General features: G+C 53.6%; 1 protein-coding gene across 3 annotated transcripts in view; it reads left to right on the forward strand.

Annotated features, from left to right (window-relative positions):
• The first annotated feature begins 9,229 nt into the window (after positions 1-9,229).
• TBL1X (transducin beta like 1 X-linked) overlaps positions 9,230-13,704 on the forward strand; it is a 243,911-nt gene continuing 239,436 nt past the window's right edge. For 2 of the 3 annotated variants that reach the window (XM_070289708.1, XM_070289707.1), the window contains exon 1: positions 9,370-9,655. The gene's annotated coding sequence lies outside the window, so the exon portion shown is untranslated. Of the gene's footprint in view, positions 9,656-13,704 lie in introns of all 3 variants that reach the window. The other variant, XM_070289705.1, reaches the window with a different exon arrangement.

Here is a 13,704-nt window from a genome sequence, read left to right on the forward strand (position 1 = left end):
CTGCACCCTGTGTCAGACATAGACTGGCGATCCAATTCTTACATGATAGTATACACGTTAGGATGCCATTCTCCTAAAAACTATTTACTTGTGGCTGCGCTGTTCTCTAGTTGTGGCGAGTGAGGGGCTAGTTTCTGGGTGCGGTATGCCGGCTTCTCATTGCCTGTGGCTTCTGTTGTGGCAGAGCATGGGCTCTAGTGGGCTTCAGTAGTTGCAGCTGGTGGGCTCCTGGGCTCCAGAGCAGAGGCTCGGCAGTTGTGGTGCATGAGCTTAGTTGCTTTTCGGCAGGTGGGATCTTCCTAGATCGGCAGCAGGTGGGATCTTCCTGGACCGGTGGCAGGTGGGATCTTCCTGGACCGGGGATTGAATCCGTGTCTCCTGGGTTGCAGGTGGATTCCCAAGGAAAGCCCAGTGATTCCCCCAGTTTTTAAACAATGTATCCTTAGCTTGCAGGTTGTGCCAAAAAAAAAAAACACAAAAAAAACCAGGTGTCAGAGCTGTCCACTGCTAGCTCCTGTCCTAGCACAGAAGCCCCATCAGGGCAAGGAATTTTTCCTGTCTTGTTCATTACAGGTTCCCCAGAACCTGTGTTTTAGAACACCTTTTGATATTTTCTTGATCATGGAGGTATCTTTTCAGTGTTAATTCAGCGTTTAAAAATATGGATTAGGTTGATGAGTTAAGTTTTTGGCTCCCCCTTAAAGTCATCTCGATCTAGGGTCCTGGCCCATGAACCATGGGAGGGTATTCCATGCTGGTGACATGGATTAGTCCTGCTAAGGCCACAGGGCCATGGACAACCATCACACTTTCTCCCTCGGGAGACAGATTAAAGGGACTTCATGAACTTGGGTGGGAAGAACCCCTGCAGCGAAACTAAATGTAGCATTTCCGAAGAAAACTGTGACTATAGAGGAGATGACAGTTAACGGTACCTTTCATTTGCCACCAAGCTGTCACCAAGAGAAGTCTGATGTGTTTTCAGAGCAGGTTGCAGTTGAATTGCATTTTGTTTATGTGAACCACTGCTTTGAAATGATGGAAGTTATTAGTCCCACCTCTAGAGCTTATGATTGGAAGGACTGAGAAAGAAGGACATGTATCATGACACTGGAAGGCCTGAAAAAAAAATTTAACTGCATCTTAACAGACTTGAGTTTCTTTGTCATCTTACGTGTATTATGCATGTATGCATTTGGAATCAATATAATCACTAAATTGCCAGAGAAGGTCTGGGGCATGGAAATTGTTACAGAGCCCCTTCCTCAGTCCTTTAACTTCTTGAAAGCGTTGCGACCCCATGGACTGTAATGTGCCAGGCTCTTCTGTTTATGGAATTCTCCAGGCCAGAATACTGGACTGGGTAGCCTATCCCTTCACTGGGGGGATCTTCCCAACCCAGGAATTGAACCAGGGTCTCTTATGTTGCAGGCGGATTCTTTACCAGCTGAGCGACCGTGGGTCCAGTCTTCCCCTCTGAACCCTAGAGATAAAAAATCCCTGCCCTCCAGTATTCCGGGGAGGATCGAATTGGATACTGTTGTACCAGCTCCTCCACGCCAACTGCAAGGTGTTTTCAGTATTGGAAGGGTGAGAACTGAACGTGACACTCCAAACAGAAGGAAAGAGCCACGACTCAAGTGAATTACTCTGTAGGCGCCGCCATAACAAAGCACCGCAGATTGGGTGGTTCAAGGAAGAGAAATTTACGGGGGCTTCCCGGCTGGTCCAGTCCTTAAGACTCTGCACCACCCAAGCAGGGAGCAAGGGCAAACTGGTTCGATCCCTGATGGGGGAACCAAGATCCCACCCGCGGTGTGGGGAAAGTTTAAAAAAAAAAAAAGTGTTTTCTCACCATCTTGGAGGCTGGAAGTCTAAGTCAGGATGTTGGCTAGGTGGAGTTCTCCAAAGATCTCCCTTCTCGCTGTGTCTTTACAGGTCATCCCTTGCTGCGTGTTTGTGTCCTAATAGTCTATTCTTGCATGTTTGTGTCCTAATAGCCTTTTCTTGGAGAGGCAATGGCGTTCTTGCCTGGAGAATCCCGGGGACGGGGGAGCCTGGTGGGCTGCCGTCTATGGGGTTGCACAGAGTCGGACATGACTGAAGTGACTTAGCAGCAGCAGCCTTTTCTTGGAAGGACACCAGTCAGATTGGATAAGGAAGGGTCACCGTAATGACTGCCTCTGATTCATTTATTGCTTTATAAGCTGGCTTTCCAAAAGCAGTTGCTCTCTGTGTGCCGCAGCGCATGGGGTCACCAAGAGTTGGACACGACTGAGCGACCGAACTGAGAGGAAGGTATTAGGGCTTAGGACTTGAACACAGGAGTTTGAGTGAGGAGACACAATTCACCCCACCTTGAAGGAGAGAAGAGGGATTTTCCTGGTGGTCCAGTGATTAAGAATCTACCTTTCGGCACAAGGGTACGTGGGTTAGATTCCTGGTCAGGAACTAAGATCCCACATACCTCAGAGCAATGAAGCCCACTTTATTGCTGGGTTGTCTTTATTTACTGTTAAACACCACAGTGAAAATCCTGTGTGTTGCAACCATGACCCGATGCAGGCAAAAATAAATAAATAAAAATATGCTGTTGGCCCAGCTGCGAAAGAATCCGCCTGCAACTAGGGAGTCCTGGGTTCGATCCCTGGATTGGGAAGATCTCCTGGAGAAGGGAACGGCTACCCACTCTAGTGTTCTGGCCTGGAGAATTCCACGGACTGCTATACAGTCCATGGGGTCACAAAGAGTCGGACACAACTGAGGGACTTTCACTTTTCTAAAAAATAAAAAAGAGAGAGATGTGATGTCTCCAGCTCAGGAGGAGACGAAAGGGTACCACCTACCTCATCTCGCCTCCATGTCAGATAATGGACCTCTCTCTCTGTCCTCAGCCCTGTTTACTTCTCCAGGGATGTTTGTACTCAGCCTTCTTGTATAACCAGCCCGTTTTATAGTTTCCATTCCGGTCTCCCTAAGGAAAATTAAAAGCAAGTGCCCAAAGCAAATGGGCTTCCCTGGTGGCTCAGCTGTAAAGAATCTGCCTGCAGTGTGGGAGACAGGGGTTCGATTCCTGGCTCAGGAAGATCCCCTGGAGAAGGGGTAGGCTACCCACTCTAGTATTCTTGGGTTTCCCTGGTGGCTCGGCTGGTAAAGAATCTGCCTGTAATTCGGGAGACCTGGGTTCTATCCCTGGGTTGGAAAGAGGCCCTGGAGGAGGGCATGGCAACCCACTGCAGTATTCTTGCCTGGAGAACTCGTTTCATAAGGGAAGCTTGTGGTAGGTAGATGCTTCCTCAAAAGTGAGACATCCTCTGCGACCATCATCGAGGCACGGAGCACAGCAATCCTGGAGTCTCGGTCCTTTCTGAGATTTGCAAGCAAATATTGCCCTGTGTGGGCTTCCCAGGTGGCTCAGATGGTAAGGTGTCTGCCTGCAATGTGGGAGACCCGGGTTCGATCCCTGGGTCTGGAAGATCCCCTGGAGAAGGAAATGGCAAACCCACTCCAGGACTCTTGCCTGGAAAATTCCACGGACGGAGGAGCCTGGCGGGCTACAGTCCATGGGGTCGCTAGGAGTCGGACACGACTGAGTGACTTCACTTTCACTTTATTGGCCTATGTCTGAGGAGCTGCAGAAAATCATACGGGCCTCGGTGAAATTAGATAGTGGGTTCAATGAAAACTAGGCAGTAATTCTCGAGAGAAGCTTAATACCTCTTCCTACTGTCTCTCTTTTTTTAAAAAAAAAATAATATTAATAGACTGTTTTTTAAAGGATGGTTTTAGATGTACAGAACAATTTAGCATACAGTACAGAGAGTTCCATTTTCCCACCTCCTACACGGCATTTCCAGCGTGAACATCTTTTGTGTGAGAGTGGTACATTTGTTACCACTCTTTATCGAATCAATATCGATAAAACCCACAGTTGAGATTCGAGGTCACTTTCGGTGCTGGCCAGGTCTACCTGTTGGGACAAATGCAGAATGTCATGCACTCACCACTCCAGTTTCATACAGAGTAGCTTCACTGCCCTGAAAAGTCCCTTGGGAGCCCCATGTTCAGCCTTTCTTTCTCATCCTCAGAGCCCCCAGGCCACCACTGACCTTTCCCGTTTGGTGTTTTCTAGAACGTCATAGATGCTTACTTCTTGGAAGAAAAGTCATGACAAACCTAGGCAGCATATTTGGAGAAGGAAATGGCAACCCACTCCGGTGTTCTTGCCTGGAGAATCCCAGGGATGGGGGAGCCTGGTGGGCTGCCATCTATGGGACTTAGCGACTTAGCAGCAGCAGCAGCAGGCAGCATATTAAGAAGCAGAGATGTTACTTTGCCAACAAAGGTCCATCTAGTCAAGGCTGTGGTTTTTCTAGTAGTTGTGTATAGATGTGAGAGTTGGACTGTGAAGAAAGCTGAGCGCTGAAGAACTGATGCTTTTGAACTGTGGTGTTGGAAAAGACTCTTGAGAGTCCCTTAGACTGCAAGGAGATCCAACCAGCCCATCCTAAAGATCAGTCCTGAATATTCACTGGAAGGACTGATGTTGAAGCTGAAACTCCAATCCTTTGGCCACCTGATGTGAAGAGCTGACTCATTGGAATAGACCCTGATGCTGGGAAAGATTGAGGGCAGGAGGAGAAGGGGACGACAGAGGGTGAGATGGCTGGATGGCATCACCGACTCAATGGACGTGAGTTTGAGCAAGCTCCGGGAGTTGGTGATGGACAGGGAGCCCGGGCGTGCTGCAGTCCATGGTGTCGTGAAGAGTCGGGCACAACTGAGTGACTGAACTGAGCTGAACTGAGAATGTCATAGAGTCGGACTCATACAGGATGTAGACTTTTCAGGCTGGCTTCCTTCACTCGCTGACGTACATTTAAAGTTCCTCCATGTCTTTCCGTGGCTGGATATCTCATTTCTTTTCGTTGCAGAGTAATATTCTACCATATGGACGTGTCCCAGTTTACTTACCTGTCCACCTACCCACTTAACATCGTGGTTGCCTTCGGTGTTGGGTGAGTAAAGCTGCTAGACATCGCTGTGCGGGTTTTTCTACAGACTCAAGTTTTCAACTTAGCTGGGTTAAAAACCCGGGAGCGTAGTGGTATGTTTCTGCTTTATAAGAGGGCTTCCCTGGTGGCTCAGAGGATAAAGCATCTACTTGCAATGCAGGAGACCGGGGTTCAATTCCTGGGTTGGGAAGACCCCCTGAAGAAGGAAATGGCAACCCACTCCAGTATTCTTGCCTGGAGAATCCCATGGACAGAGGAGCTTTAACTGACCAACTGCCTTCCAAAGTGGTCTTAAGTTTCACATTCCCACCAGCAGGGCATTCAGGGTTCCTGTTTGTCTGCATCCTGTTAGCATTTGAGTTTTTTCCTTTCTTTTGTTTTTGCCCTGCTTGCATTCTCTTGGTCCCCAAACCTGGAACAGAACCAGGGGCCTCTGAAGTCAAAGTACCGGGTCCCTAACCACTGGTCCGCCAGGGAGTTCTCAATGTGATATTTCCCTGTGATATATAATATTCCACAACTTTTCATGTGCTTGCTTGACATCTGTCTATCTCTTTGGGGAGATTTTGTTTCCAGACCTTTTGTCCATTTTTATTTTGGATTTTTGTCTTAGTGTCCAGTTATGAGACTTTATCTTTGCCTATTTGGGGTTCAGTCCTTTATCAGATATGGATTTTTTGCAAATATGATCTCCCAGTCTGTAGCTTGTGTTTTCATTCTCTTAACAGTCTCCTTTGTAGAACGTTAAGTTTTAAATTTTAATAAGTCCAACTCATCATTTTTTTTTAAACAGGGATCATGTTATTGATATTTTATCTGAAAACTCATTGCTAAGCCTAAAGCCATCTAGATTTTTCTCTTATGTTTTCTTCTAGGAGTTTTGTGTTTTTTGCCTTTTGTGTTTAGGCAAATGATCCATTTTAAGTTAGTTTCTGTGAAAAGCCTAAGGTTTGGGCTAGATCAATGGTTTTGTTTGTGTTGTAAATGGATGTCCCTTGTTCCAGCACCATTTGTTGAAAAGGATATTCTTTCTCCACTGAAAAACCTTTGGTCCTTTGTCAAAAACTAGGTGACCGTATTTGTGTGGGTTCTGGCTGCCCTTTTATTACAAATTTGGCTGCTGTTTAGGGGGAATATTGATAGCATTTGTTGCAAGCAGATTCTTGTATTCCAGCTCTTTCCATCAACAACCAAAAATTGTTTGCAGTACAGACATTGTGCAGTGGATAACTGTGGAAATCATTGCTGCTGAGGCCTCCATGGTAGCCTTTATACCCTTGTCAGAATGCACGAGCTCCTTTCCTGCTCGACCTTAACGTGCTCTTTTTTTCTTCCACCATTTGAAAAATCCGAAAGCCACATTAAATAGTCTAATTTCCCACCTACCCACCGCCCATCTAGCATTCAGAAAGTGGGATTTCAATGTTATTATGGTAATATAGGGGTCGCCTTTCCTATCTGAGGTCACAAAATCCCTGGGGGCTCCTAGGACTCTCTGATAAAGGTGCTCCAGTCTTTACTTGTAAGAAGACCCCTGGGATTGCTGGGAGCCGATCAAACAGGAAAGATGAACCCCAAACTCCCTTGCATTGTTAGTTACAAGGATGTGAAAGTCACTCAGTCCTGTCTGACTGTTTGCGACCCCATGGACTATACAGTCCATGGAATTCTCCAGGCCAGAAGACTGGAGTGGGGTAGCCTTTCCCTTTCTCCAGGGGACCTTCCCAACCCAGGGATCGAACCCAGGTCTCCCGCATTGCAGGCATGGATTCTTTCTGAACCAGACCAGCTGCAAAAACCGGCCACGCCGGGGTGTAGGAGGGAGGGAAGATTTCCACCACTTTTCCATACTTAAAAAATGACTGGCATCTGCCAAGACATCAAAACATACAAAAGAAGCCTTTCTCCTGGTCTCATTCGGTTCGGAATTTCCAAGCAGCTCCCGACGAGCAGCTAGCGGTGGCAAGCCAGAGAGGGCCAGGTTTGGCTGCGCGGCTACTCGAGAGTGTGCGGTAGCCGAGGGCCGACGTCCCCGTAGAGCAAAGCGCGGTAATGATGTCAACTTGTTATTTACTTTCCAAATCTGAATGACTGAGCAAGGCGAAAGGAGAAATCAATCAACCGCAATGTGACCCTACAGGCGGAAAAAAACGCAGCGCTCCCACCAGCGGGCGGTGGGGGGAAGGGAAGCACGTGTAACCCGGGCCGAGTTGCATCAGGCGCCCTAGCCGGCCTGGGTTTTCTGTTGCATAGCCTTGGTTTTTTTTTTTTCCGATTGCATAAAAAGACCTCAGCCTCAGTCCTCACAAGCCCTAGGAGCCCGGGAGCCAGGCCGGGCAGGCTGGAGACAAGGCCCCGCCACGTCCTTTTGTGTGTGTGTCTGTGTGTGTGTGGTGGGGGGTGGGGAGAGGCTTGAATGGCAACCGGTAGAAAAGAAGGGCAAAATCTATTCTGCTGATTCACAATTATGGAGACCGTGTAAGTGTCTTTTTTTTTTTATTGCTGTGCTCGAATAATGGTGCAGTCACCGTCGTTTGAAATCATTGACGTTTTACAGCAATATTCGGCAACGTCATTTTGAGGCCGCCTTTTGGAATGGAGGATCAGCCCCTTAAAAAAAAAAAAAGTCACCTCGCCTCCCCTCCCCACACGGTCAGGAACAACAAACGGCCCAGTGTCCCAGAAAGGAGCAAGCGAGGTTACAGTGCAAAATGCTGAGTATCCTGGGCTCTTTAGGGCAAAAAAAAACAAAAAAAAAAACCCTCGTTAGGCACCAAAGGGAGGGGCTCGCTTCCTTGAAAATATTTGCCAAAGCAGACATCCAAGGTGCTGGGGTGCGTGTGCAGCGCGCGCGTGTTTGTTTCAGCGAATTCAGGTCACGCGTGGTGGGCAGTTGTCACCAACCCGGAGGGGGAGAAAGCAACCTGGGGCCTTGGGTTTACCAGGGCTGGGCCGAGTCAGCTATTGCAACAGCAAACAGCTTTGCAAATGTCCCAGGTTCTGCAGCCTGCGGCTGGAGGTGGGGGTGGGGACGGGTGAGAAGGCCCCAGGGCCCCGGTTCCACCACCACACTCCCCCCAAAACCCCCGCCCGGAGCACCCCCACCCCAGCTCCTGGCGTCCACCCCAGTATGTCTTGAGTTTCTTTTTCCCCAAGCGCCTTCCCTGCTAGGGATTTTTGCAAAGGTGGAGGCTTCACTGGAGCCCCCACTTTTGGGGGGAAGGGGAAGAGACCGCGGGGGGCGGGGGATGGCCTTTCGGCCGGCGACTTGGAGGGGGCTGACACCCTCAGGCAGGTTCGGGGAGGGGGGTTCATCTCTGAGCTGGGGGAGGGTAACAGCAGTAGCCCTGTCTCCCTGCCCCCCCACCCCCACCCCGGAGACCACGGGGGTGGCGATTCGGTTCCTGTCCCCTCCTGGATAATGGGTTTGGAACTGGGTGGGGAGTAGGTCCGAGTTTTCTGATGAGCACCCCCCCCACCACCCGATGGAGGCCACTGGGTTGGGACAAGGTTCGCAGAGAGGAGGGAAGAGGCCGGGGTTCCTCTCACCCACCCCAGGCGTGGCGGGGAGCGGGGAGCTGGGGGAGGGAGGGTGAGGGACAGGGAAGGGTCGGAGGGTCCCCCTCCGCGGGGGAGGGGGTGGATTGGGACACAGGTTTCCCGCCCCCCCCCCCCGAGGCCGTGGGGGAGGGGCCCAGGCTCACACCGCCTGCACCGTGGGGGAAGGGCAGGCCTGGGTGCGTGGGGGAGGGGAGCTGGCCTGGGACCGCGGCCCCTTTGGGCGTGGGGGAGGGCGATGGGGGAGGGTCTGGGTGGTGGGGAGGGTCTGGGTGGTGGGGAGGGGGGACGCGGGTTGGGGGCGGGCGCAGGGGACCTGGGCTCCCCTCCCCTGGCGGTGGGGGAGGGGGCGGGCTGGGGCCGTGGGGCAGGGGCTGGCCGAGGACGAGGCCGCTTTGGGGGTGGGGGAGGGCGGTGAGAAGGGACCCGGGTGGGGGAGGGTGCAGGGGCCCCTTTCCCTGAGGCGGGGTCGAGCGCAGGCTGGGGGCAGTGGGGGAGGGCGACGGGGAGGCCCCGGGTGCGGGAGGCCGCAGGCTGGGGGATGTGGGGGGCGATGGGGGAGGGCAATGGGGGGGCCCCGGGCTCCCCTCCCCCGGCGGCGGCGGCGGCGGCGGCGGCGGCGGCGGGGGCGGGGGCGGGCGCAGGCTGGGGGCGGCGCCCAGGGCCGTCCTCCCGGCCGGGGTCGGCGTTCCGGCGGCCGCTCCCCAGCGGAGGTCACTGGCCGCGCCGGTCCCTCCCGCGTCCCGCCCTCTCCCGCTGCCGCCGTTTCCCCCCCTCCCCGCCCGCCCCGTCCTCCGCGCTCGGGAGCGAGGAGCCGCCCGCGCCCCCGCCCCGCCGCCGCCGCCGCAGCGCCCTCGCCGCCATTCGGCACCCGAAACTTTCCAGCGCCCGCGCGTCTCGGGGACTCGGCGGCGGCGGGGGACGCGGGGCGGGGGCGGCCCGGGGGGGCGGCGCGCGGCGGCTCCGGGCGCCGGGCCCTCGGCGGCCGCGGCGCGGCCCGGGCTCGGCGGCGGCGGCGGCGGCCGGCGGGGCGCAGGCTCGGAGCGGCGGCGCCGGACACAAGTTGCGCGGCTCAGGGCGAGGTGAGTGTGCGCGCGGGGCTCGGCCCGGGCCGGGCGCGCTGCGGAAACTTCTCTCGCTCGGGGTAGGGGGGAGGCCCGGGCCCAGCTCATTCCGGCTCTCCGAGGGGTTCAGGCCGGCCGCCCGCCCGCCCGGGGACCCCCGTCTCTGGTTAGGGGGGCGGGGTGCAGTGGAGAGGGGGGCCCAGCTTCCCCAAGTGTCCCCCGGGGGCTCGGGCTGGGGTGCTGCGCGCGCTCCCTGCAGGCTGAACAATACCCCGATGGGGCCGCTCCCCCAAAGTGTGCCGGCGCGTCGGGGGTTGTGGGGGCGGGCGGAGACTGGAGTGGGGGGGAAGGGGAGGCTTCTTTGTTTTGGGGAGGGGGAGGTGACCGGTAAGTTTTGGCGAGGAGGGTGGGGGTGGGGAGCGCTCCATTGGCCCTCTCGGGTGCCGCTTTTGTCTGCCGGGCCCGAGGCTGGCCGGGCAAGCCTGCGCGGCCGCGGGGACCCCCCCCTCATGGGGGAGGGGAGCCCCATTCATCGCCCCCCCCGGGGGCGCGGGCCGGGACCCCGGGGGGCGCGCCGCGGCGGCGCGCGTAGGGCGCACTGTGTGGCGGGCGAGGCAGCGCGGGCCCGCGGCGGTTCAGTTTCTGCGGCGCGGAAACTGTCAGGAAGTGGGGAGCTCCCCCCGACTTGCGCCCCCACCCTCCCAGCCCTGCCCGTAGCGAGGAAAACAGGATGGGGACACCTTGGGTGGGTGGGGGTGGGCGTCCCTAGGCGATCTACAGAGCGCGCCCCGGGGGGGGGGGCGGCTGTAGACCTGTTGCGCCCGGCCTGGGGGGGAGGGGTGCCCCGAGATCCGCGTGCCAGGCAGTGCTTCCTTCTCCCCACCCCCTACCCCGCCACCCTCCCGAGGGGACCTCGCCCACGGCGGTGGGGGTGGCCGGTTCGGAATGGAGTGGGGCGCGCCATCGTGGGGTCGGGGGCCACCGGAGGTCGCCGGGGGCTGTGACACTTGGGGGTCACTAGAGGGCCCCCCCCAACTCGGGGCTCTGGGACTTCACGTGCGTTGCCCGTGCGCGGCAAGGCCCGCGCCCGGGATGGTTTTAAGGCACGGCCTGGCCTTCCTCCGAGTCCACTGCAAATTCCACGAAGTTAAAAAGTCCGAGGTGTGTTGGTGTTGTCGATTTTTTCCTCTCCTGTCGCCGATGTTGTAGCGCGGAACCGCCAAGGAAATAGAAATCCGTCTCTTCTGTTCCTTCTGCCGCGGCTTGGGTTCTTGCTTGGCTTTGTCACATGTGGCTTGAGCTGACTTCTTAAATGTTTTTCTATCCAGACGCGCCGCCTGAGCCCTTGGGTTAACCTGGCAGGCGAGGGGCGGGACTCCAGCCTGGGGGAGGGGGGCGTGCGGGTGGTGATGGCGGGGAGGCTCGGGTTAAGTCCAGTCTGATCGGTGGCCTCAGGGGTAGCAGATGGTGGAAGGTCTTCTGGGAAGTTTAGTCATTCCTAGAAGAGACGCGATCGGGTGGGGGTGGGGAGATGTCGATTATGGAAACCATTGAGAGTTGAAGACGCTTTTCACGTGGAAGGGATGTTCAGATATCTCAGATGTACTGCAGATTGCCGTGGAAAACCACCCAGCTGGATAACGAATCCGGAAATGAAAGTTTGAAGTCCCATCCCTTGACCCATGTCTTAAAATGGCCCCTGAAGGATCATTCCGTGTGAAGTTCCTTAAGTGAACACACACCTGTGGAACAGCCTGTGAAGACTCTAAGGTGTTTTTCCTTTGGTGCTGTGCAAAGCAAGGAGGTTGGGTCTGCTTTTATTCCACGGCTTAGTCACTCCAGGTATTATCAGCACCTGCACCCGCCCCCCCACCCCCCGCCCGCCCCCCCGCCATTGAAATTTCACCCCCGGAGCCTGAGTCTCGCCCCTCCTGCAAGTTGGGGTGTTTTAGTTAAAGTTCATGAAGTCAGCCCCTTTGAACCAGAGGAGCTTCAGTGTTCTCATTGGTGATGACTTCCTGAGTGTACCTGGGTGGGAGGTTTGTAGGTTTCAGTGCTAGGCAGCCAAAGACCCCCTGAGTCCAGCTCCGTGGGGACACGTAAAACTGCTTTTGCTGGAAAAGCAACCTTTGTCCCCATCTGGCCTGAACTAGTGAAACAGCCCACCCTGATGTCCTGCTCCACCATTGACCTTGAAGTCTTGCCAGTTTTCCGGGTAACATTTGCTATATGTGCAAAAATAAAAATGGGAACTGAGATCACGGTACTCATTGGATAGTGCAGGGGCAGAGAGGAGGAACCGTTATGTGTAAGTTTTTTTGAAAATGTCGAGTTCGCTTGTAAATTTTCACTGTTGCTCTGGCGCAGATAGATTCATCGTCCTTTGGTTACTCAGATGCCATGCACTGAGGATTTTACAGGCACTTAACGCCCTGTGTGCAGCGATTATTATTTCCATTCAGCTGCAGAAGACACTGACTTTGCTCATCTGTGGTGGAGGGAAGATTGTTTGATTCTGGAAACCCAGCTCTGAAGCTGGGTGTTGTCTTGCTGTGTTGACATGGGGTGAATGTTCCCATTTGGAGACAAACTTGTTAAATTACAGAGACACACTTTCTCCCCCACACAGAATCTTACATTAAACTCTCTCTCTCTATATAAAATCCTAGATTTCTCAACAGAAATCATGAAAGGTCAATCACAGTGGCAGCATTGTTTTGTGCGTAGCTTAATTATCTGGTGTGGTAGCCACTACCCACCTGGGCATATTTAGATTCCAGCTAATTAAAGTTCATTTAATAGTGGTGGTGTTACTAAAATGCCCAGGTCTGTTGCTTCAGTGCTCTGTCCATAATTCAGATAGCCAACAGGTGTGTGTACCTGGGGGTCACCTTATTACAACAGTGCAGAACTTGAAGAAAGTCCAGTTTGGGAGTGGTGCTCTGCAGTTTGGCTTCCCCGGGTGGCTCAATGGTAAAGAATTTGCGTGCAATGCAGGAGACTCGAGTTCGATCCCTGAGCTGGGACGATCCCCTGGAGGACGAAATGGCAACCCAAGTATTGCCTGGAGAATCCCATGGTCAGAGGAGCCTGGCAGTCTATAGTACACGGGGTTGCAAAGAGTTGGACATGACTGAAGTGATTTAACACACACTCACTCTATTTTTACTGCAAGTGAGGCTCTGTAAAGAGAACAGTAAAGAGTTAGCCTGCTGCTTGTGGGAGGAGGGGAGAGGCTCTAAGAATTTTAGACAATTTACTGGTCAGTCAGTTCAGTTGCAGTTGTATCCGACTCTTTGCGACCCCATAAACTGCAGCACGCCAGGCCTTTGTCCATCACCACCTCCCACAGTTCACCCAAACCCATGTCCATTGAGTGGGTGATGCCATCCAGCCATCATCCTCTGTCGACCCCTTCTCCTGCTCTCAATCTTTCCCAGCATCAGGGTCTTTTCCAGTGAGTGAGCTCTTCGAATCAGGTGGCCAAAGTAAACCTTTAAAAAAAAAAATTTCAGCTAGCAAGTCACCTGGGAAAGTGATTTCAGTAAGATTGACAGCTGCAGTTTTAAGGTTGAGGCAGTGTGGATCACTTCTGAATTGGAAAACCAGGACTCCAAGCTGGAGTTTTCGTGAGGATTCAAGTTTGGAAAAAGTGTGTGCCTCTGTTTCCCTTTCTGAAAAAAAGCCAGTCCTCACGTTGCCTGCCCGAGTGTGTTGTGGCCAACATCCCTTGGGGGTCTCAAGGTGTTGCCAACAGTGTGGCCCCGTGTAGCTGATTGAGAGACTATCTGATACGCTCCCGTTCTCTCCACTCCCCCAGCCAAGTTTGTGTTCTAAGTTTTAACGTCCTGAGGGCAAAATCTTCTGTATCAAGAAGGCCGACGAGGAATCCTCCCTACAGATGAGACTTGACAATGGTCAGTGTGTTTTTAACAAGTGGCTGAATGGTGGCTGTTTCCTGTACACCGGTCCCTGCATCAGGATGTTATTTTTAATTCCTTAGTTGATGTGTTTGCATAATCTTTTGCGTGTTTTTTTTTTTTTTTTTTGCCACGGATTAGAAATTT

This window comes from Ovis canadensis, chromosome X (assembly GCF_042477335.2).
Source record: "Ovis canadensis isolate MfBH-ARS-UI-01 breed Bighorn chromosome X, ARS-UI_OviCan_v2, whole genome shotgun sequence".
Lineage (NCBI taxonomy): Eukaryota > Metazoa > Chordata > Mammalia > Artiodactyla > Bovidae > Ovis > Ovis canadensis.